Raw genomic sequence first — 26,948 nt, forward strand, 5'->3', positions numbered from 1 at the left:
AGGCTCTGCAAAACCTAGGCGGGTGGACCTATAGATTCTTTATATGGTACCAGTTGTCAAAGCATACACTGAATCTAATGCAAAGCAGATAGAAACCCTTATTTCTCCTAATGGCTTATGAAACAATACAGATTCTACAATAGCTAGGTGCAAACCTATATTATTCATAAACTGAGTGAGGGTTTAAACTTTTATGTCCACTTCAACATGAAGGGAAAATGATTGATTTATATTGAGAAAAGATAGCATGTCTAATATGCAGCAAAAACTTGATGATCCTACAAATGACCAGTGCCTTATCCATTAGGGCAATCCTATACTCTAGAATTATGCATCCTTGAACATCACTCAACATATGGTATATGTAGAAACATTCATGTTCTGTCTATTCACCTTATGAATCAGACAACAATATCCAATATAACCCCATACTTTCACGCATCCTTCTCAATGAATCTGCAACCCTGTCTGAAACCACAAGCAATTATATGACTCCTTGAGTCAAAGGCAAGCAAACCTCAAACATACAACTGGGCAATTGCAAATAGGTTCAAGATCTTTGTTCTTGAACATATAAAATTACAAATTCAACAAGAAAGGAGACATAATTATATTGAAATTCAAAACCTTCTGTACATTGTATTTATCTCCTTGAAATAAGTACATTAGGAATGCATAAAACAAGATACAAGATCACACTACTGTATCAGAACTATCTATGAAATTCATATGCTGTTCATACGAGATATGCTGGATGTGTGGCTTTCACAGCCTGAGCAGAGCTCAAAGAACTGGAAAAAGAAAACCAACCAACAACCTTTTTTCAGGGAAGAAGACAGAATATGTATGGAGAAGGCAATTCCCGGATTTGATTTGCAATTGACACTTGTCTATCTAAAAAACCTTCTTAACAGGTTAAAACAACTCTTTAATCTTTCCCCTCAACTGGTGAATCAAATCTTTTCATTTTACCTCTCAAGAGCCTCAAATATCTCAGCAACCTAATGATGAAATAATGTAACTGATTTTGATAATAAAAAAAAAGAACTCAATGTAAAAAGTGAAAATCAGTTCACAGTGACCTCCAAAATGCAAGAAAATTGCTGAGAGTTGATTTTTCTCCATATTCAGATCCCGACAAGCTTTTAAAATTGCCCTCTAACCAATTTTGATGCTCTAGAATCAAGTTTGCTCATTCTGTCGCTAATGGCCCAAGAAACACAAATTGACCTATAACTCGAACTGGTGAGCACCTGTGCAAGAAACAACCTCAAATTCGGAAAATTCAGATCTTCCTGGTTCCGATGGTATATTGGAGTGCCCAATTTGGTTAAAAATTGCCCCAGATATTGCCTTTTGAAAATCTCAGTCTTGTTCATGACTTCCATGTAGTTTTGCAAAAATTTCAACTTTTATATAGTTTCAAACTATATGATAAGTGAAAATTTATTTTAAAAAAAATCTACCCCACATGATCTTTTAGAAAAAAAAAAATTAAAATTTTTTTTTTTAACCTTTGAAAATTCCACCATATGTTTCACTCGGGTCAAACTTGGTTTGACCATATCGCCATGTGTCACGTGCTGATTCGCTGATTTGACTCTTGCCAGATTCTTGAGTTTTCCGGCAACCTCGCTATATCGCTAGCCGGATTTTTGAGATTTTCCGGCAAGCGACATAGCGACCTGCCGGATTTTTGACTTTTCCGGTCGGATTTGCTGACGTCATCCTTTTGTCTGCACGTTTTTCTTCAAAATTTTACTTGTCTCCAACCAACCACAGACCCACCTGCACTAGCTTTGGCTTTACAAAAGCCTTTGTCTTGCTGACACTAAGCATTGGACTGCAAATGTATTTAAACATTATTTTAACTCCCCACAGCTCCAATGTGGGACAAATGAAACTTAATGAATATTAGATCAACACACCTGTAGATGCTCTTCTTGTGCTATGGCTTTGCATATCTGCTGTGTAGAGCATTTCATTGCCCATTGTGAATGTTTATTTCAAAACCTGGGTGTTAACTTGCTGTCCCATATGAAGTTCTTCACCTGCAAAACATGGATCTCCCTTCTTTGGTCATTTTTGCCATGAATCTGCAGACTCCCCATAGTGCTGGTCGTTATTAAGCTCATGGGCATTTATAATGGAGTTTCCCCCTTCTAAAAACGTGAGACTCTTGCTGGGAGAAACCGTGAGCTTTAAAAACATGGATTAATGCTTCCCTTTATGTATGGATCATCCTCTTTTCATTGCCTGTTGCAAAAACGTGAATCATTCACCCTTAATGATGCAACCATTTTAGAAAGTGGGCAGCCGCTTCTTTCTTTTGGCTCGTGGGTGTTCAGCTGATGAATGTTGCCCATAAAAAACACACATCCATAAATCTCCCACATTGTATTATTATTTTTTATTTGAACACCAATGTCATCCTTTTATTACCACATATTTCTTAAAACATTCCAATCATCCAGTATCTCAAATGTTTTTTTTTTTTTTTTAAAACACACTCTTGATCAAGACAAACAATCCTTTGCACATAGTCGACTCCACTATGAAATCTCTGTTGGGAGGCCCACCAGGTGGCCGTAAAAACTGATCCAATCAAGTAATCGGGCTATGAAAATTGGCATGAGTGTTCAAACCTAAACACTCTACCATACTGTAAATTTTCAGCCAATAACAAATTCCCAGTTAAGAGATTTTAATTGCCGAACATTGATACTTCAATTACCCTGCAGGCAAATAGTGTTAAAAAAATGTAAACTCGGCTCGAGTTTGGCGTTATAAAACTGGGCTATTGATCACTTGGGCTTCTGAAAACCTGGATATAGGTTCTTTGCCATGAGGAGAATATAATTCTATGGTTTAGGCTCATGATGAATCACAGGGCACGTTTGGCGAATTTCCAAAAATAGGCACTTGGAAATTTTAACTGGAAAATGTGTCAAAAAGGAATTTTTGGCAAATGTACGGACATAAGAAAGTATGCAAATGGATTTGTCATGACTTGGGAACTGGCATACTTCAAGGATTTTTAGGAGACAACACAATGATATAATCCATTTAGGCTCACCAATCACAGGATCAAAGTTATAACGTGCCGAACAGGGCTACGGATCAATCTGGATACCTTAGCCGTAACAAAACAATGCAAACTGGGTTTTTGATCATGTTAGCAAACTGATCAAATGGATTCGACATGATCTAAAAATTGGAACATATGAAGTGTCTTACCCCTAGAACACAATGCAAAAATAATTTTTTCATTTGGGTCAACTAGGTCAAAGATATGATTGGTCGAACAGGGCTTCCTAGAATTGTGATCAACTAGTTAAATGCACAAAACAGTAAATGACCAACTTTGCGGGGTGCAAAACCTAGTCAAATGGATTCGAAAAGACTTGAAAATTGAAACATAGGTTCTTTGTTATACACACTAAACATCCCCAAAGTGACTAGTCATGAAACAGTCCTGGGTAAAAGATATTCAGATGCAAACTAGGCCTCTGATCGCTATTTGACACTTGGTAGAATTGCAAATTTTGACACTAGCTCAAAATGGGACTTCACAGAATGATTCGGGATGGCAAAATAACATTGTGGATCATATGCATATGTCAAATGAAAGGTGTTAAGCCACTCAAACACCATCTAGGCCTCAAGCTACCAACTGACCACATGCATAAAAGGCACTTTAGGACATGATTTTCCAAAATTTTCAAAATGTGACTAAAAATGAAGCATGCAATTTTTAGTCCCAACAGGCAGTATTTACCGAGTAGGGTCAGCTAGTGAAGGATTCCATTATTTTGTGAAATAAAGTTTATTTGTTTAATGTAATATTTGTAGTTGAGTGATATATGGTTCATTGGTAAATGTAACTTGTGAATGAGTCGACTTGATAATCTCAATGGTATATACAAGAGGTCAAGTTGTGAATTCTAAGTGTGAGATGGATGTGAATGAGAAAGAAGGACTAAGAGTGAATTTTGAAGGATGATCAAAGATCATTGAGGAGCAGCAAAGCTATATTTTATCGAAAAGGATCTAAAAGTGCAGAATGGAGATCTGTTATCAACAATTTTAGTTGCATCTTATTCAGTTCAATTCATATTTACTTTCTAACCATTGTAGCAGTGATTTCAAATCTCTTAACAGAGTTAGTTTAACAGCCATTTTGTAAATCCTCTAACAAGGTGATAGTTCAGTTGAATTTTTCTAAAGACCTCTAGCAAGGCCACTCCTAACAGGGTGATTAAATCCTCTAACAAGGTCACACCTAATAGTGTGTATTGTAACCTTTAACAGGGTTGGCTCCTAACAAGGCTCACTTCAGAATAGTGAAAAATTGGTAGCTAGTTACTTGGTGGTTTTTCTCATATTGAGTTTCCACATTAAATCTGGTGTCTCTTGTGTTCATTTTATTTAACCTTTGAATGCATATTAATAATTATGAATGCTAGATGATCAGTAACTAGTTAATCTATAGATTTTTAGTAATCTTACAGTGTTTACTAAGTATCAACAATAAATAGGTATTTTAGACATTGAAGGGATCTGTGGATTTATTTTGTGGTAACTGATTCACCCCCCCCCCCCCTCTCAGTTACTCCATCTATAATTCCAATAATTGGTATCAAAGCTTTTGGTGTTTATAGGAAAAGATTTCAAGGATCTAAGCTAAAGATCAAGATGTCTTACAAGAGGGAAATTCCAAGACTTAATAGGGACAACTTCTCAGCATGGCAAGAATTGATGAGACTTCATCTGGCTTCTATTGGTGATTTAGGACTAAAGTATCTTGATGAAAAATATGCAGAACCTGCTGGTACACTATCTGTCAATGATATTGTCGAAAAGAAGATTCACAACAACATGATGATAGATATAGCATCTGCTCTAAGTTATGAAGAATTTGATTATATCAAGGATTGTAAAACTACCTTTGAAATGTGGAACAAGCTAAAAGAGATCTATGGAGGAGATGATAATGTGAGAAGAACCAAAGAAGAAAGTTTGAGAGGATGAAAACATTGCAAAATATGTTGAAAGAGTTAAAGCATGTGTTAGTGCAATCAAAACATCTGGAGGAGATATCAAGGAGGAGACAGTTATAAGTAAAGTTCTTAGAACTCTACTTCTCATTTATGCAATCAGAGTCTCTACAATTCAAGAAAGAAGATGTGAATCAAATCATAAAATAAATTTAGAGGCCATAGTTAGAAAATTGACTGCATTTGAGCTAGACAACTATGATAATTATGTTCCAGCTGCCAAGAACATTGAATCAGCATTTGAAGCCAAGCTTTCACTCAAAGAAAAAGACAAAAAGTTAAATATTCCTCAATTAGATAGTGATGAAGAATCAAAACAGAGTTCAAACAGTGATCTTGAAGTGGTTGAAGCTTTGCTAGCAAGGAAATATTCAAGAGGCAAAGGAAAATACAAAGCTAAGGTTCCTCCTAATCTATTTTTCTTGTGAAGAAATTGGACATATTGCTACTAGGTGCCCAAACAAGTAGAACAAGGATGAGAAGAAAGGTCACAAGAGAAATGGAAAGAAAGACTTCAAATTATTCAAGGATAAAGGTAAAAAAACATGTTTCATGGAAAAAGACTCTAATGATTTTGATGATGAAGAAGAAGATGAATTTGTTTACATTGTTGTAAAGGATGAAGAAATGGTACTCATTTCTCATGGGAGCAAAAATGCATGGATTATAGATAGTGGTTGTTCTCATCACATTACTAGTGATAAAACTAAGTTTGAACACTTTGAAGACTATGATGGTGGCAATGTAAGATTTGGTAACAATGAACCTTGTTGTATAAAAGGAAAAAGAAGAATCTCATTGACCAAGGAACTTGTATATGATAATGCATATTGGGTAGAAGGACTAAAGCACAATCTGTTGAGTGTGGCACAACTAATCAATAATGGATTCAAAGTGAAATTTATGCATGAAAAAGAAAGACTGCTAGATGGGAAAGGAAAGTTGATTGGATCAAGCACTCAAACAAAAGGTAACTTGTTTTATCTTGAACTTGGTGAATGTTCATGTTTTATTGCTCAAGTTGAAGAAAGTTTGTTATGGCATAGGAGGTTATGTCATGTAAACTTTGACAACTTGATAAAGATAAGTAAATTCAAGAAAGTAAGAGGCATTCCTAACATAAAGAAACCTAAGGTTGGTCTATGCAAGAATTGTCAAATTGGTAAAATGGGGAAGACTAGTTTTAAAAGCAAGAACTATTAGACTAAAGAAATTCTAGAAATTGTGCACACTAGTTTGTGTGGACCTATTGGCATTGAAAGTTATACTGGTGAAAAAAAATCATTTTTTTTGTTGATGATTATTCAAGAATGATGATTGTCATGTACCTGAGAGAGAAATCAAAAACATTTGAAAAGTTCAAATGGTATTTTTCTAGAGTAGAAAAGGAAATAGCCAAAAGATTGAAATGCTTAAGGTCTAACAGAGGTGGTGAATTCATTTCACATGAGTTCAATAACTTTCGCATTGAAAGGGGAATCAAAAGACAGGTTTCAGCACCTAAAACTCCTAAACAAAATGGAATAGCAGAAAGAAGGAATAGATCTAACATGAACTATGCAAGAACCTTAATGATTGAGAAAAACATTGCTATAAAATATTGGAAGGAAGCTATCAACACTATAGTTCATACCTTGAACTGAGTATAGCTGAAAAATGATTCATTCAAACCCCCCTATGAGTTATGGTATGGCTACAAACCCAATGTAAGTTACCTAAAAGTATTTGGAAGCAAATGTTACATTTTGAAAGAATCTATAAAAGGTAAATTTGATGTAAAAGGTGATGAAGGAATATTTTTAGGATACTCTTGCAAAAGCAAAGCATATAGATGTTTGAATTTATCTACTCACAAAGTCATAGAAAGTGCACATGTGAAAGTTGATGAGTTTGTAGAAAGAATTGAAGAAGAAAGAAAAAGGGAACCTGAAGATTATAGGAGATTTGTTTACATTGAACTTGATACAATGTCAAATACATCTGTCAATTAGTAATCTTCAACTCCAGAATCTTAGGTAACCGAGTCATAGGAAGTTCAAACCAAGCTAATGCCTGTCGAGTTGCAAGAACCCAAGTTGCAAATAGAAGCTACCAAATCAACATCTACTGAGCCTGAACAACCAAATCCAGAACCAAAAGTTAAGACACAAAAGATAACAATGCAAGTCATTCAAAAGGCAAGGAGCCTGTTTTAGCCAAGTATGTCAACAAGCATCATGCACCAGATTAGATCATTGGAGATAAATCAAAAGGAACAATGACAAGAAGTAACTTGAAAAACACTTGTTTAACTACTAATTTTGGACCTAAAAATGTCAAAGATGCACTAGACAATGAAAGTTTGATTGAAGCTATGAATGAAGAGATAGAACATATAGAGAAAAAAAAAACATGGACTCTTGTACCTAGACTTAAAGACAAAAATGTAATTGGAACTAAGTGGGTATTCAAAAACAAGTTAAATGAAGATGGTAAGGTGTCTAGGAACAAAGCTAGACTATTATGCAAAGGATACTCTCAAGAAGAAGGTGTAGACTATGGTGAGAATTTTGCTCCTGTTGCAAGATTGGAAGGTGTCAGAATCTTACTTGCATATGCTGCATACAAAGGATTCAAAGTTTATCAGATGGATGTCAAGTTAGTATTTCTCAATGGCATATTGGATGAAGAGGTTTACATTAAACAGCTTGAAGGTTTTGTTGATCCAAACAAGAAGGACATGGTCTGCAAATTACATAAAGCATTATATGGTATGAAACAAGCCCCTAGAGCATGGTATGAAAGATTGCATAACTATCTTATTCAGATTGGTTTTCAAAGAACTAATGATAACAATAGTTTGTACATAAAGGAAGGACTAGATAATAAGATTTTTTTAGCAGAGATATTTGTAGATGATATGTTGTTCATAGAAAATGATGATCTTTGTAAATAATTTTCAAAATAAATAAACAAGGAATTTGAAATGTCAATGTTTGGTGAAATCAAATTCTTTGTTGGTCTTCAAATTCAACAGAGTAAGAATGGCATCTACATCACTCAATCTAAATTCAATCAAGGAGATACTGAAAAAGTTTGGTAAGGAAGACTACGAACCAATTGGGACTCCTATGTGTACTAGATTGAAACTTACCAAAGATGATGAATCAAAGGAAGTGGATCATACATTGTATAGATCTATGATTGGAAAGTTGTAGTATGTAGTGCATACAAGACCAAACATTGCCCTTGCAGTAGAAATTGTATCAAGATTCTTAGCAAAATCAAAACAAAATCACATGATTGGCAATCAAAAGGATCATGAGATAGTTAAAAGGAACTGAAGATTATGGATTATGGTATAAACTTGGAGGAAATTTGGATTTAAAAGTGTTCACTGATGTGGATTGGAAAAGGAATGTTGATGAAAAAAAAAGTACGAGTGGAGGTGCTTTCTTTCTTGGAAAGAGGTTGGTTTCTTGGACAAGTAAAAGGCAAAACTATACATCCTAGTCCACAGCAGAGGCTAGATATGTTGCAGCAGCAGTAAACTGCTCAAACATTGTGTGTTTCAAACAATTATTGGAAGGTATGAAGAAAGAAATTAAAGAACCTATTGTTATGTTTTGTGATAACACAAGTGCAATTAACATCTCCAAGAATCCAGTGATTCATTCAAAAACCAAGCATATTTCTATAAAGTATCACTTTGTTAGAGAATTGGTACAAGAAAAGGAAATCAGATTGGAATATGTTCATACAAAGGAACAAATTGCTAACATATTCACAAAGCCTTTACCTAAGGATAAATTCTTGTATCTAAGAGGTAAGCTAGGGGTCATTCCCCTATCTAAAGCTCACTAAAATATAGTTTTAATGATGCATCAATAGGAACAGAATTGAAGATCTATCAATTGATGTAGCAAAGTAATGAAGACATTGCATATGAATCAGTGCATCCGGTACAATGCTATTCATTTGATTTGTGTTGTCTTTGGCATGTGTTGTCAAAGAGGGAGAGTGTACTATTATATCTTTCTAAAATTTGCAAGAAAATGAGAGCTTGTGTAAGAGGGAGAGATTATTATGAAAGAGGGAGATTTATGTAAAGTAAAGATTTTTTTAGACCCATTTTCAAATTTCATTCTACTATGACATGTTGTGTTGCCATCAATTCCAAAGAGGGAGATTGTTGGATACAATTGTTCAATTGTGTATTGTCTTTGATCTTACACAAATGTCATATTAGGCAAAAGACAGAGTCTACCAAGCTCAGTTGGTCAACAAGGCAAAAGATAGAGTCTACCGAGCTCAGATGGTTAGCAAGGCAAAAGATAGAGTCTACTAAGCTCAGATGGTTAGCAAGGTAAAAGATAGAGTCTACCGAGCTCAAATGGTCAGCAAGGCAAAAGACAGAGTCTACTGAGCTTAGATGGTCAGCAAGGCAAAAGACAAAGTTTATCAAGTTCAAAAGGTTAGCAAAGAAGGTTTATAGTGTCTACCGAGCATTCTCAGGCTTTATCTTGCATAGGTAGTTACTACCAAGCTTTCATGGTTTGGAAAAGGAAATTTAGTTGTTACCGAGCTCACTTGGTCATAAAGATAAAATAGTGCAAGAAACAATTCTAACCGAGCTGTCATGAATAGTGAAGGAAATCTAGTTCTTACCGAGTTAACTCAGTAGCCAAAGGATTTTGCAGCTTTTGCAGTGTTAACCAAGTTAAGATGGTTAACTCAAGAAATTATTTCTAGAGGCAGTATTTACCGAGTAGGGTTAGCCAGTGAAGGATTCCATTATTTTGTGAAATACAGTTTATTTGTTTAATGTAATATTTGTAGCCGAGTGATATATGGTTTATTGGTAAATGTAACTTGTGAATGAGCCAACTTGATAATCTGAATGGTATATACAAGAGGTCAAGTTGTGAATTCTAAGTGTGAGATGGATGTGAATGAGAAAGAAGGACTAAGAGAAAATTTTGAAGGATGATCAGAGATCATTGAGGAGCAGCAAAGTTATATTTGATCGAAAAGGATCTAAAAGTGTAGAATGAGATCTATTATCAACAAATTTAGTTGTATCTTATTTAGGTCAATTAATATTTACTTTATAACCATTGTAGCAATGATTTCAAATCTCTTAACAAAGTTGGTTTAACAGCCATTTTGTAAATCCTCTAACAAGGTGACAGTTTAGTTGAATTGTTCCAAAGACCTCTAGCAAGGCCACTCCTAACAAGGTGATTAAATCCTCTAATAGGGTCAGACCTAATAGTGTGTATTGTAACCTTTAACAGGGGTGGCTCCTAATAGGGCTCACTTCAGAAGAGTGAAAAATTGGTAGCTAGTTACTTGGTGGATTTTCCCATATTGGGTTTCCACGTTAAATCTGGTGTCTCTTGTATTCATTTTATTTAACCTTTGCATGCATATTAATAATTATGAATGCTAGATGATCAGTAACTAGTTAATCTACCAAGTTTCAGCAATCTTATAGTGTTTACCGAGTATTAGCAATAAATAGGTATTTTAGACATCTAAGGGATCTATGGATTTATTTTGTGGTAACTGATTCACCCCACCTCTCAGTTACTCCATCTATAATTCCAACATTAGTATAGTCAAAAGACCATGCATACCCATTTTCTTTTTCTAATTCACACTCTTAATATATCTTAACACAAGTGTTTCTTCTATAATTCTATTTTAAAACTCTATATCAAACCATAGTCAAATCCTCAACTCAACCTTCCCTGGACTAAAATTTTAAATACTAGGAACACTATTGGAAAAATTTACACACATAATCTAAGAATTATTGTTCATTTAAAATAACATTTAAACCTCGTGTCCTATGGCTAATTATTCTTCTAACATCTTGCTAGCATGCATTTTTGAGCTTGGAATGGTTGATAACATGCAAGTTTTAAGAATAAGTGTTGAAATCAATAGGAAAGTTATTATGAAGTGTCATTTATTTTTGACACACCCAAGACAAACCCTCATGCAAGAGAATAAAAGGAAATAAGATGCACAAGAGGGAGTGTTCATCTAAATAATAATATAGAACATATTAGAAAGGAGCATGAAATTGTAAATACTTATTATTTTGAATTTGTAAAACTAGTGTATGCCCCTTGTAATCTTTGTTATCTATGTATAGGACAATTATCTCAGACTAGATTGGAGGTTTTCTTCTCAATTCTTTCCCATCAGTACCCATTTGAATAGAGGAATTGTAATATTTTTTTAATTAATAAAATTTATATGGTCTTGGCCTTTTACTAATCAAAAAATGAAAATTTATTAAAAATTTCAAATAATTTTATGTTTTAAAATATATAAACATAATTTTCTAATTATGCATAATTGTTGGTGGAAAAGGGTCTCTTATGGCCAATCTTACTCCAATTAGAACTACTTGACCTACAATCTTGAACATTGTTTTGGACAACCCATTTGACCAGATCCCTTGATACTAACACCATTGCATAAATTTCACACTCCCTCAATAGTCATTTCTTAGAACACAAAATTATTAGAAGATGTAAGAAAGACCTATTCATAAATGTGTTTTCTACCCTTACCAAAATGGAATGTAATTTAGAGGGTATGCGAAAATTCATTTGACAAAATGTTTTGAAGCTCTCAACCAAACGTAAGGGGTGGTTGTAAACCCATGTCCATCAAACTTTATCTCGCATATTCTGTCATCATGCCAATATGGGAGCTTTTGAACTATATGTATAACTTGGTATGATGTGTAAGGAGTGTGGTTGAAGTATATGTATGGAGAATGTAGAATTTCTTATTTTTTAAGCTACTTTTAGTTATTTACAAAATTGAATATCTACTAAATAATTTCTTATAATCAACTTCAAGGCAGGGACTCTACCTCAAACAGAGCTTTTGTTCTAAAATATTCAATATTTTTCAAAATACTTATTGTTGATAACAACTTGACATTGTTTTTGGATATTTAATACTTTTTCAATATACTTACCACTCAAAATGTTCTCACATTGTTTCACTATGAGTATTTTATATTAAATGTCATTTTTATTTTATCTTCTTATACTTTGAGTTTTTATCACTTAAATGTTGTTAATCTCTTTCTTGTCATTCAATTAACTAATAGTCAATTATTTTAAACATAAGTTTGATATTTTTTTTTAACTTTGTGATAAAATAAGAGAAAAATAATTTACTTAAACATCGTTAATCTCTTTCTTGTTATTCAATTAACTAATAGTTAATTATTTTAAACATAAGTTTGATATTTTTTAATTTTATGATAAAATAAGAGTGGTTAATTATTTTAAACATAAGTTTGATTTTTTTAAATTTTAAAATAAAATAAGAGAAAATTAATATTAAAATTAAAAATGTATACATGTTTAATTTTATTTTTTTGATTGGTAAACAACCGAAGCCTAGATTAATTATTGTTATTTATTGTAATTAATTATTTTTGTGTTAAGTGAATTTGAACCCATGACCTCCCACATGAGAGACTCACAAGTTACTGTTGAGTTGTAACCTCTTGCCTTTATTAATATAATATTTAATTTTCAAATATTATAAATATGTTTTTAGATTAATGTTTTTGATTACATAAATAGGCTTTACAGGGATCCTAAAACCCAAGTTAAAACAATACAAAAGGCTTAAAATAAGCAATTAAAGCCCAGCCAAAGGACAACGGCCAAACAAAAGGCCAATACTTCAGATCACCAAACAAAAGGTGACCATTGTTGCTTCTCAATAGCCACCAACATAGGTTTTGACTGGGCTCCTAAAACCCAAAGAAGAAAAGGGAAAAATGTCCCCAACCATGATACACTACAAAGAACAATAGGCCAAAAGACAGGGGACAAAACAAAGAACAACATGCCAACAAAAGCCAGTCAGGCGTTGCCTTTAGATCCCTTCTTTTGAGAACGTAATGCCATATCAAAAGAGACAGTGGAGGGATTGATCATTTTTCCTTTTACTGTGGTCCATCCATCCTCCACCAAACCAATAGCCTTCTACCACCGTAAATCAGCAACACCAGAGCCAATCCCAAAAATCCTCGAGACCAAGGAAGAGACCACAACAGGAACATCAGCAACCTGAGAAAAATTCACATGAAGGACCATCCTTGATAAATTATAAGTGGAGGGCATGACCATATTTCCTTTTAGTGAGGTCCTTCTAGCCCCCAACAAACTAGCAGCCTTCTAGCTCTAAGAAATAGCAAAGCCAAACCAGACCCAGAAACCCTTGAAGCTAGGGAAAAAACTATAGCAGAGGAAGTTACAGTAGAAACAAGAGAAGGAACATCAACTTGAGAAGGAGCCAGAGAGGTGGTTGCCCCCAAATCACTAGAAGACAGACCAACTACATCCAAAGGAGCCAAAGGAGCATCAACTTGAGAAGGAGCCAAAGGAGGAACCTCCATAAAATCACCAGAAGACGAGATAGCAAAAACTAAAGACTAATCTGCTGCAACCAAAGGAGCCAAAGGATGATCCTTTGTCAAAAAACCAAGAATAGTAGCTAAATCCTTCACCAAAATATCTTGAAGAGAGTCATCATCCCCTGTAGAGAGGACCTTGTGGATCGTGTAGTGATCTTCTAAGACCCCCTTCCACCAAGAAGGGGGCATTTTTGGTCCAGATTTACTAGTGAAGCAACCTACAACCAAGTGACCAGCCTTGCAGCACTTCCTACAGTGGAAGGGGATACCCTCATAATCAAGAAGAATGTTCCAAGACCCTAAAGAAGAAGCCACTGAAATATTTTCTAGGAGACCCTTAGAAACATCAATCTCAACTAGAATGTGAGCATATGTCATTCGAAACACATTGATAGAATCCTTATCTATCAAGCAGAATCCACCAAGGGATCTCCCCACCTACTCCAAAATAGAATCTACCCAAAGGTGAAGGGGAAGATTCAATAGCCTAACTTAGACAGGGAACTTGTTAAAAGATTTTGTCAATGGGTTGAAATCGTTATGCCAAGGTTTTGCCATCAAGGGAAACTTCGCATCCCAATTGAAAACATCGTGAAGGATGGAATCTCTATCAGTAGTAGATTCAAATTTAACAATGAAAAAACCCCTTGGCATAGGGTAAATATGGGCTATCTCTGAAATGATGGGGTCCCAAAAATGGGAAATTCATCCATGCAGTTCTAACAAAGAAGGCCAAGAACCCTTAAAATAAAAGATAGCAGCATTGGATGAGAAATCAGCCATACGGATAGAGATCTCATCAAAAATATTAGATCTTAAATCAATCTTTAATGGGTTACTTATTGCAATCAGCAACCTCGAATGCAACATATCAAGAATCCCTGACTTTTTAGAAAGATCACCAATACTAGCCTCAAAGCAACCTCATCAGCATAGGAGAAGACTGAACCACCCACACCAGGCGAACAAACCCTAGAAGCTGAAGGGAACACCATAAAGTTTTTAGATTAATATTAATTGTATTCTCTTAGTTTACTTATTTATAAAAAGAAATTTTGTTTTTTTAAATTAATGTTAGATTTATAGGGTATTATATACACATTAGTGTACTTGAAAATATTGTCATTAGTGTGCTTGAAAATAATTTTTATTCAATGAAATATTTTCCTTTATTTCTTATTATAATCTATATAAAAGAACTCCTTAAAATAAATATTATTGTTTATTTATGAATTTAAAAGTGACTTTACAACTCCAATACTCATAATATCAAATACTAGTACTAGCCTTACTAGAGCATACAAGAGTTGCATCCACCCCTTACTTTTCTACAAACCTTCTTCATTTTTCCCCTCAAAGTTTGTAGTGATATGTTACTCATTAAATTGTTTAATAGTACTACACATTCATTTGAAATAAAATCAACCTTCTTCAAGATTCAACCTCACATGTGAAAAGCCTCTTTCCCTCCCTCTCCATATGTTTTGTATGTTTATCTCGACTTTCTCCACCTCTATTTCTAGCTAGGCCTTCCTATATTTATCTATGTATTAAGAATTATGTATACAAAAAACACGTGGATTCTAATAAATCAATTTGACTAACATATTAATAGAAGTTTTTATCTAATTTTTTTCTATTAAGTATAAGAGGATCAAAAAGAAATAGAACGAGAGAATTTGTAGAGTATCAACAAAGAGGCCTAGCCTCCATCTGACAATAAAGTATCAAATGTACAATGACATCAAAACATTAGGAATAGCCAACTAATGTAGAAAAACAAAATGAAAATCCATCTAGGCAATCCAACTGAGTGGACCCTCCATTCAAACAATTTTTTTGAGCTATTGAATTTGAGTTTATATGAGCAACTCTTCTTTTCTAACATTAACATTCTTCCAAATCTCCCTGTTTAGTCTTTTACACACCTAATCAAAAGCATGCAAGTCATCTAATGTTCTTCTCCATTGATATCCATGTTTCATCTCATAGTAGAGGAAGGTAACGTGACCATCTTCTAGGAATCTCTTCAACTTGTCTTTCTCAATCAACATAGTGGCTTGAACTTGCAATAAAATTTTAAAATGTGTGAGTTTCGAAAAAAATTCAATAAGAACCCTTGGCTTACCTTGGTACCTCTCCTCATTCCTACATTTCTAGATCTACCAGAGGATGTTAGAGGACAACGTATTCCAAAAAGGATTTGAACCCTTATGAAGACCAAAGATATGACTAGTAACAATGTCAATAATAGTAATATATTAATAGGATAAATAATACCAAACATTTTCCAAATTTATTTAGCAAATATATAGTCAAATAAAATGTGTCTACCAGTATTAGGAAGCCTACAAAGGCTACATATATTAGAATCAGCATGAATTCTTTTAACAGGAAGCCTATCCAGCATTACACAACATTTAAAACATTTAATTTTTGGTTCAATAGGGGATTTCCATATGTAATCTTAATATTTTTTCCAAACATTAGCTTCAAAAGAAGAGTACAAAACATTATTAATGTGCTTAATGATATCTTTATGCTGATCAATAATTTTTTAAATATTCTTAGCTTTAAGGTTAGCCATGACAACTCCATCTGGCCATTTACATTTAAGATGCCTATGAGAATCAACAAAACAAACATTGGGCAGACCCATAGAGGCTTGAATAATCATATTGTAAGTTTTCTTTTGTGAATCAAGGATGTCATACTTCCTTTTGAGCTCATCCCACGGAGTGAGGCAATCTTGCTCAAAGAGATTAGAAAATTGATTTAAACCTTTCTTGGTCCAAGACCTGGCAGAGCATCCTTGGGACAAGATTAGGGTTTGCCATTAAGGTGGAGTTTCCACCAAATGGATATCTTTCACCATGGAGCAGATTTTTACTATAATAATCCTTGTTGGTGATAAATTCCTTGACATGGTCCCAGGCCTTCCAAATAGACTTGAACACCACAGAGCCTTGGACAATGATAAGGAAACATCCAACAAGGACATCACAAAAAGGGAGGTTCTTCCAAGACCTAGCTTTCTTAAGAAAACCTCTTTCAATGTTATGTCTAATAAGCACCTTCCAAGGACTGTTACCCTCTAAGAACTGAAAGATTCATTTAGTGGAAAGGGAAATGCCTTGGATTTTGAGGTCCTTAAGCCCCAACCCCCTAAGGATCTTGTTAATATGGCACCATTACCATTTAAAAACATGCAATTTTTTGTTACCTTTACCATCAAACCAAAGAAATTGTTTGATAGCCTTTTGGATTTCCAAAATTTGATAGTCATTAAATAACCAAGCAGAAGAGTAATGTACACTGTATGAAGATAGAATCTTTTGACAAACCTAAATTCTACTAGCTAGAGAGAGGGCTCTATTATGCCATTTATTAAGCTTCTTATGTATCTTATCCTTAATCCAGGACCACATGTTCTTGAGAGCAGGTTCAATAAAAAAAGGGATGCCCAGGTACGTAACAATCTTATTGGGACCACCCCATTGGAAACTATAATGGAACAACTAGTTAGGAGGTTGGTCATGCCAACCCAGATAGATGGATTTAGATTTGGAGATGTAAGCACTAGAAATAGAGCAGAATAATTCAAGCTTTCCTCAAAGGATCTTAAAATGATTTTTAGAAAGTTCAAAAAATAGGACAGTATCATCAACAAACTGACAATTAATAAGCTCATCATCATTAGGGAGATACGAACCTCTGACCTCAGGGGATAGAGAGTTATCCCTAAGAATATAGAAAAGAGCTTTTGAGGTAGTGACAAAGAGGGCAAGGGCTAATGAGAAACCATGCCTAATGGAGTGATCAAGACAGAAGGGGGTCGAGAGGGAACCATTAACCCCAACCTAGGTAGAGGCATGTTTAAGAAGAGCCTGGACAACATTACAAAAATATGAGGGGGATCCAAATGCTTCCAGCATCATAATAATGAACTTCCATTCAATCCTATCATATGCTTTTTCAAAATCAAGAAGAAGCATGGTAGAATCCTGGTGAGAATATTTACCCCATTCCATGGCTTCCCAACTAGTAATAAGGTTCTCAAGGATGTACCTACCCTTGATGAAGTATGTCTAGGTGTCACAAGAAAATTTAGGGAGAATATTAGTTAACTTGAGAGCCAGGTTTTTGGTGAGAATCTTATAAGAGATGTTGAGAAGAGTAATAGGTCTCCATTTTTTTATGAGAGCCTTATCACCATCCTTAGGGAGGATTTTAATAATGCCTCTATTAATTTTAGAACCCAAATTACCATTGGAGATAGGTTTAGCATAAATATCATGAAGATCTTTACTTATCCAGCTTATGTTGGCTTTATAAAACTCAATAGGAAACCCATCCAAGCCAGGGGCCTTGTCATTACTGAGAGCCTTAACAACAGTCTCAATCTCCTCAAGAGAGATAGATTTACATAAATATGAGACATCATTAACATCCAACTTAATAGGAATCAATAGTTTATACTTGTTCCTATTATCTTCAGCTTCCTTGGAATCCTCAGAGGCGAAAAGGGTCTTACAGTAATCAGAAAAAGCTTGAGTGATAATCTAAGAATCAAAAATATCTTGATTATCAATAGAGAGCTTAATAATGGATTCTTTGTAGTGCTTATGTTTAAGGAGATTGAAAAAAACTTGGAACCCCGGTCTCCAAATTGGAGCCAATGGGCTCTAGATCTAATTTTAGCCCCCAAAATTTTAACATGTTGATGTTTCCTAAGAGCATCCTTAGCTGCCATGACTTGAGACAAGAGATCAAATTTTGAGGAGTTCTCTTGGATACTAATCCCAGCCCTCTAAAGCTCATTTCTCAGCTACTTCTTAATGAATCTATAGTATTTTTCCCTCTTCTAGCCAACAGTTTGAAGGAAGCACTTCCAAGTGGGGAGGTTGAGGTTCCATCTATCCAAATTAGATAAATGATGAAGATTAACTTTATTGATGCCTTTAATGATCTGAATGGTCACAAGGACATCCTCATCCCTAATAAGGTTGGAATTCAATATAAATTTATGAGAAGAGACCTTATTATGTAAGGGGACCTTATAAAATTGACATTGGTGAAAATAGGGTGGTGGTTAGAAAGAGTAGTGCTAGTGACCTGAGCAATATTACCAAACCAATTAAGGGGGAAGGAGAAAGATTTCTTATCAACATAAAAATGGTAAAGCCTAGAGTAAATCCTTTCCTAGCCTTGCTAAAAATTGCACCATATATGCCAAATACTAGGGTTAAGATTCCTATTAATTGCAATAGGATCAAATAAATTTTAAAGTTTAAGAATTTGTTCCAATGGAATTTCTCATTATCTTTCTAATGAAAGGAGTTGCCCCTAGCTTTATCATCTTGAGATTCAATCATGTTAAAATCACCTTCAAATAGCCACGAGATATCAGGAAGAGAGATCAACCAATCCCACAAATTACTTCTTTCTTTAGGGTCATTCAAAGCATATATAGAGCAAATACCAAAAATGTTATTGTCCTATTGGAAAGTACACCAAACAGTTCTTTGACAAGGAGAACAACCATTCTTAGAGATTTATTTTTCCCATTTAAGGATAACAAGAAGGGCAATGCCACCTCTTCTCCTATCATGCTTAGTAAACAATTTAATGGCATCTTTCCAAATGAAATTGAGATTAGATTCAGGCATGAATCCAATAGCTTTAACTTCTTGCATCATAAAAAAGTCTATATATTGATTTTATTTATTATTCTATTATATCAATTTTGAAAAAACTATAATACATGTGAAATATTTTATATATTATGGTAAATGTATAATAATTAATAATTTAAAAGAATTTAATTTATAGGACTGGTCGAGAATTTTTATTCATTTAAATTTTATCAGAACACAAATTAGGTGGACATAGACATGTTTTACATAGTATTAGAACACTTTTAATTATGCACTATAATAGAAAGGGATGAAACATAATTGTAGCAAGATTCTTAAAGTTTCCTGTTGATTATTAGTTGTCGTAAACATCAACATTTCTTTATTATGATTAATTATTATTTTTATTATTTTTATTTATTTTTTATTAAGTAAAATAGGTTTTATAGGGATTCTGAAACCCAAAAGTTTTTACAACATGTCATAAATAGAAATATTAAGAAAAGTCCAACTACAATGCATTTTCTTATCAAAAGCCAAAGCCAAACGATAGGCCCGCAGCTAGGATACAAAAAAAACCAGCTACACTAGAATAAGAAAAAATAGCTACACTAGAGAAAGATGAGACAAAAAGAAAGCACTAACAATTAGTTCTTCCTATCAAGAACCTACACGATCTCTACAACTTCATTTTTCTTTTGGTTGTCTGTGTCCTCCTGGTCCTAGTTCTGAGCATCTGTCAGATCCCTAGTTTCTTTCAAATCATCCTCAGCCTACCCAATGTCCAAGCTCACCTTCTCCATTTTTTCCTCACCAAATCTAGCACTCATTAGTTATTCACCCAAACTATTAATATTCTCATTTAGGGCATTCAATGTAACAATCACCTGATGAGCCAAGTTTTGATAGGAGAACTCCATCCTTTGGACTCTTTGTTCAACCTTGGTGATTATGTCCTCCTAGTCAGAATTGTGTCCCTAGATGTTGTAGTGTTGTTGACTTCCATCTTGGTTTCTCTTCGCTTTGTTGTGCCCCTAGTCGCTGTTGATTCTCTATGTTCCTTCCTTGCTTCTTTTCCCCTTAAGGTCTTCAATTTCATGGAACAACCATTTGATAGATTGAAAATTGTCTATCATGTTGTTATTTGCATTGTTTAAAATATTAAGCCTAGTTTCCCTCACATTATCTGAGATAATGTCCAATGTAGGATCAATGAGTTCAGCAAAGTGGGTTTTTCCATCGTTGTCTTTCACCACTTGGAGATTCGTCGGCTCCCTGACTATCCCCAATTTTGCAATATTCATGTTAAAATTCCTCCAAGACCTCCTCCTATTTTTTGTTATCACCTCCCCACTCTCTTTCCCCAAAATTTATATCTTCCCCTTAGATAGAGAGATAGAGGGGATAGGGCCTAGATTCTTAGGAATCTGGTCATTGGTCTCAACCAAAGGCAAAGCCTCATTTGCTTTCCTTTTCTTGGGATTCCCTGACATGTTAGCTAAATCCTCCTCCTCCTTATCACTTTCCCTCCCCTTCTCCTCCTCCTTCTCATCATCCTTCCCCCTTCTTCTCTTCCTTCAATTATGTATCCTCTTCATCATCATTATCCTTCTCCTCTTGAAGCTCAAACTTAAGGGGAATGGGGGGTAAGCCTCTGGGGCTCTTTCTATAGGGAATGTAGGCAGAAGGAGTGACTTTCCTTTCTTCCTTAGGGGTTTTACCTTTAGAGGAATCATAGTCCTCTTCTTTCAATTTTATGCTATGTACATCCTCTGAATCCAAACTCCCAGTTTCCTTAGATGCACACCTAGTATCACCAAGGGATTTTCCCCTAGTTTGAATCTTTAAATACTCATAGACTAGGAGGAGTAATCCCTCATGAAGGGTTGGGTTAGCAGTAGGTTTCCTCTTTAAAACCTCAATACCCTTGCTTATGGAGGTAAAAATATATAAAGGAAAAGAGATTTTGATTCCATACCTAAAGTGATTAAGTAGAACAAAATGATGCATTCTGATCCTATCAAATTTTGGATCCAAAGAAATATATTCAATGATAACCCTTAAGACATGCCTCCAAAGATTTTTAATTGACTCCATCTTTTAATACATCTCCACCTTAATGAGTTTGTTCCTCTCATCTTCATCCTCACAAAAACTTTGACAATATTTGTTAACATTTTCTTGTCTCTGAAGAAGTTACTCCCTTCCAGAGGGGTCTCCATAACCTAGGCTATCAAATCTGCATTGACATGGTGGGTGACCCCATCGATTTTGACTCTCCCATTTTTCTAGGAATCCACCATAATCTTGGTGATCCCCACATCAAATCCATGGAGCTTCTCCAAGAATCTTGTGATACCACCCTTTTCCAACTTATGCCAAACCTTTGGTTTCTTCTTCCAGTTCTCTGCCTCCCCTGATGGCTCCCTCCTACTGCTCTCCCCTACCATGGTTTCCTTAGGTTCAATAAGCCCCCACCTATTGACAATTCTCTTATAGACTTTGGCCTCCTTCAAAATGCGAAACTTGAAATTTTTTTTGAATTTATCAATATTAATGGTTGTATACAAGAAAACCCATAGAGCATGCCATACGTACATGTTATCATGGTTTGAGAAGAGCTTCACATGATTTTGATTAACTCATAGTCTGACATGCAATTTGGTAAATCTTCCCATTATTAATTTTGGATTGTTTTAGTACTTACCTAGATGCAGTCTAGCAAAATTAAATCATTCACTATCACTAAAAATTTGTTGCTGACATGACACGTTGTCGCTAAATTTTTGGCGATTGCTTCATTTGCGAACTAGTCAGTTGCTAAATTGGTCTTCCTATACACATGGCTTATATGGGTCTTGTTAAATTTACCCAAGTCAGACTTTAACTCCTCAATCACATTTGCAATGGTTCAAGAAGGCACAGAGTGACCGTTTAGACAATTTATGATATTTAAAGAATCCCCCTCTAGCTAGAGGTTCTCAATCCTGAAAGCCAAGGCCAGTTTAACAATGTGACTAGCAGCACTAGCTTCTGCAAAATGATTTTTTTGATGTCTAAGAGCATAGGAAAAAGCTACAACTCCTCCTCCATAGTTGTTTCTGATGATGCCTCCACTACCAATAGGGCCAAGATTCCCTTTGGCAACCCCATCAAAATTGGCTTTGTACCAATTTTTAGGGGTGAAAAAAACACCTGGCCTCCTGTCTTTTCCTATCCCTATCCTTTTTCCCTTCTCTATTGTTCCCACCTTCTTCAATATCTCCTTTCTTTGTGATGGAAAAGTTCTCCTTCATTAATCCTTCAATTTTCTCAGCAAAAACAAACTCAAGGGATTCCGTATCTCTAAAAATTTAGTTATTCTACTCTTTCCAAATTCCCCAATAGAAGTGCAGAAAGGACTAGGAGCAAATTGACTGGGTAATCATACCAAAGTGTGAACTCTTCCATTAGTTGAAGAATTCTTGGATGTTAGCCAAGGGACACTAGCTGGCCCCAAAGTCACTAGTCAGGAGGTTCCAAACTTTGGAAGAATAGGGGTAATGAATAAATAAGTGATTGATTGTCTTCATGTTGTGCTTACATAAACTGCACCTGTTGGGGATAATCTAACCTCTCTTAGCTAAATTATCCAAAGTAAGGATTTTGTCTTGGAGCAGAAGCCAAAAGAAGATGTTAATTTTTGGGGTCCAAGCCTTTCTCCATTCTATCCCACAATGAAAAATACCTAGAGGTGACAAAGTATTGTCCATTCGAGTTATCTCCCCAAATGACTTCATCCCTCTTGTTATTAATGGATATGGCATTCAGGCTAATCATCAAAGAGTTAAGGCCTAGGATATGATAGACAAGTCTTGCCATCCATTACTAGTTCTATAATCACTAACATTCAGACCATATCTTCTTATGCATGTCTCTGCCCATCTTCCATAATTAGGGTGATCAATTAGAGGTCCCTGGCTTGTCCAGTCATCCTACCAAAATAAGATATTTTCACCTTTGCCAGCTTTCCATTTAGCCTTGGACTTAGCCAGGAATTTTTCCTTTAGGATCCTATTCCATATGTAAGATCCTTGAGGAATCTTGGTCTCATGAAGCAAAAAGTTGAGAGACTGCCATTGCAGATATTTCTCAATCATGCTTTCCCTCCATTCTCCGGTGCTCTAAAAAATGTGCCAGATCTATTTGGCTAAGAGGGCATTATTGAGGTATCTATTTTTTCTAATACTAAGGCCCCCATAACATTTGGAAAGGAAAACATTGTCCCAAGCAACAAGATGATATCTCTTGTGCTCTTCAACCCCTGTCCAGAGAAAGTTCCTCTGAATCTTCTCCATTTTATTAGCTTCCTTAGCTAGAATCCCAAAGAGACTTAAGCCATGAGTGGGGATATTTTGGAATATTGATTTCACCAAAGTGCATTTTCCTACCTGGCTAAGGGTAGCACCTTTCCAGCCAACTAATTTCTTATTGAATCTATAAATTATTATTATTTATTATGCTTGTGTAGAGTCAAATTCAAGACAATACAATTTACCATTGTATTGTAAGCTCATGCCTATTTCATATCCATATTATTACAAAATTTTGTAACATATTTTATTAATAAATATAAAACTATATTATATTTTAAATTTAATTTATCATAAATATGAATAAAGATACAATTTTCTTAAACAACCTATCATTTTATAATAATATGTTTAAATCAAATGACAAGAACATATTGTTAAAGTTTTTTAATAAGATATATTTATATTATATTTTATATCTTTATTAAAAATATAAATATTTTATAATATTAAATATTAATATAATATCAAAATAAAAATAATAAAATAGTTTGATATTATTATGTTTAATTATTTTTATAACTATAATGTTAAGATACTTCTAACTTTTATAAATTTTAACTTTTTATTTTTAATAAATTAAAATAATATCATCATTTTCATCTATCGACACTTTCAAATTAAATTGTAAGTAATTAATATTAAATTGGTTAACATTATCTACTTCAAACTTTTCTATGATTTTGACTCTTTTCACATAAATATTAATTTTCAAAAGTTTAACCAATGCTATCAAACTATTTTTTTAGCTATTTTTTAATCACACTTGAGAGTAGTGTGTTAATAATTATGCATATTATCAAATAGAATAATCATGCAAAAAAGTAGTGTCAATAGATTTATTCTAATACGCATAGGTGCATGTAGGTCATTACAACAATAATTATTTAGGGTAATAAAAGGTTTCATTTTTATACTTTTTTTATATTAGAAGTAAGAGTTTCAAAACCAAAAAAAATACCAGAGTATCAATACGAATATACACAAGGAGGCCAAGCCTCACCCAAAAGAGAAAGTATCAGTTGAACATACAAAGCAACAAAAGGAGGAAAAACAAAACTATCTAGCTAAGAAGATCATAGTGATTGTCAACCCAGGCAATCCAGCCTAAGGGAGCTTCCATCCAAACTATACTTTTATGCCCTTGAATCTGCACCAACATAAATAACTCTTCTTGTCTGGCATTCCCTTTTTCTCTAATATCTTTGTTCAATCTATTGCAAGCTTGCTCAAAAACATGCAGATCATCCAAAGTACTATGCCACTGGTACCCACGCTTAAGCTCAAGGTAGTAAAGAGCAGCATGCCCATCACGAAGGAACCTCCTCATTTTGTCTCGTTCAATCATCATAGTAGTCTGCACCTGCAAGAAGATTTTAAAGTAAGTGAGTTTTCGAGAAAACTCAGTAAGTTCCCTATGCTTACCTTGATACCTTTCCTCGTTCTTGCACTTCCAGATCTGCCAGAGAATGTTAGATGACAATATATTCCAAAATAAATTGGTATCTTTAGGAAGACCATTAATATGACCAGAAATAATATAAAAAATATTAACATTAATAGGATAAACAATGCCAAACATTTTCCATATTTCTTTAGCAAAAATACAATCAAGAAGGATATGTCTACCAGTTTCAGGAACTCTACATGAGTTACAAATATCAGAATTAACAAAATCTCTCTTTATAGGTAGCTTGTCCAACAAAACTAACCATTTGAAACATCTAATCTTGGGTAGACAAATTTAAAACTTGTGAGATTTTTCAGATAAAAACTAAAATATTTTAAATATTCTTCACACTTAGAATATTGTGTTTGTATAAACATCTAGTGTATGATATTTCCTTTATCAATTATATTTTTATTTTTTGATATGTAAATGACAAGTTTAAATCATGAAGCATATTATAAGGGATAAGCTTATATTACTATGCATTACCATAATACCTTTACATACATGCATTTATCTAGTTAGATCTTAATTTCTCTATGAATTATAAATTATGACCAAAAAAAAAAGTGTAAATTTTCTAACTTACTGAAAGCTACCAAAATGTATGTTCCATAATCATTGGTAAGACTCAAAATAAATACTACCAACAAATCTATCATAATATGTAGATAAATATTTGGTGACATTCGTATTATTAGAATTAATTTCTATCATAATATTTGCATTAAAAAAAATGATATAAGGTAGTGATATAAAAAAGAATGATTATTGTTGTAATTGTATACATATATAGACTATAATAGATCTTATTTTGCAAACTATTATATATAATTTTAAAAAATAGATAAAGATATGTTACATAGTTAAATTTGATTTACCACTGACATTAAATTTGACAAGATCGCACTCTTGTTTCAGAAGTATAAAAAGTTATTAAATTATGTGAAGAGATTTTTTTTATTCTAATAATTAAAGATAATTAAATGTATACCTCTCTAAAATTAAAATTAATATAGAAATATTAGCCATAGTGTAACAAATTCTATTTTAATGGACCTTAATTAAATTCAGTACCTAAAATGTCTAGACAAATACATTATATTCCCTACAACCCATGCATTCTAAATAAATATGTTGGGGATGATTGTACTAGAAGAATTTTGATTTTCCCATGCATAATTTGGAACAATGCTCTTTCTTCTACTCATTGTGTGGTGCATTCAAAATTTCAGTCACAATCAATGGTCCCTTGGTCTATTGCTGAAGTAGAATGACTCACAAAGAGCTCACTAGGATCAAGTCTTGATGAGTGAAGTGTAATGTCCCACCTCTTGTAGAATGTCAAAAAACATATAAATATTTGTCAGTAAACCATAAAAGAAGATTAGAAATATTAGATATGAAAATAATTGCTATAATATTAAATATATATGTATATATTTCTTAAGTTAAATTCTACCCAACTACCCTTTCGTAATCCTTCGGAGGAGTCCTTCCTCCAATTACCTAACCCTCTAGTGAGAACTGCATCTCAATTAGGTGATTATCATAGAAAAGGGCGTCATCCTTAGGTCTCTTGGGATCTTTGATAATTCACTGCTTGGTAGAGATCCCACCTCTAACCAAGTCTTTGACATATGCATATGTTTAACCACTATAATATATATATTGCCTCTAAGAGATTCCCTATGAATCTCTCTCTGGGATCTTAATCCTGACATTCATTTTTGAATGCCCTTTGATCTTCGAGTCCCTTTTTAAGGAAACTCAACATTCTTAATGAATGTTCTCTGATTCTCAGGTTGAGAGTTTGATATTCATCAGATGAATACCCTTAACCTTCCCTAAGGAGAATTAATATATTCTCACCATATTAATCATCCATAATATGTAGTTGTGTACCTCTGAGATCTGAATATTTGATGTACTGGCTAGATATTATCTTTGAATCGTAATTAGATTAGTGTATCCTTTACCTTAATTTCTTTCTAGTTTCAATGAGTATTGGCA

This window comes from Cupressus sempervirens, chromosome 9, assembly GCF_028749045.1.
Source record: "Cupressus sempervirens isolate cs-2001-9-10 chromosome 9, ASM2874904v1, whole genome shotgun sequence".
NCBI lineage: Eukaryota > Viridiplantae > Streptophyta > Pinopsida > Cupressales > Cupressaceae > Cupressus > Cupressus sempervirens.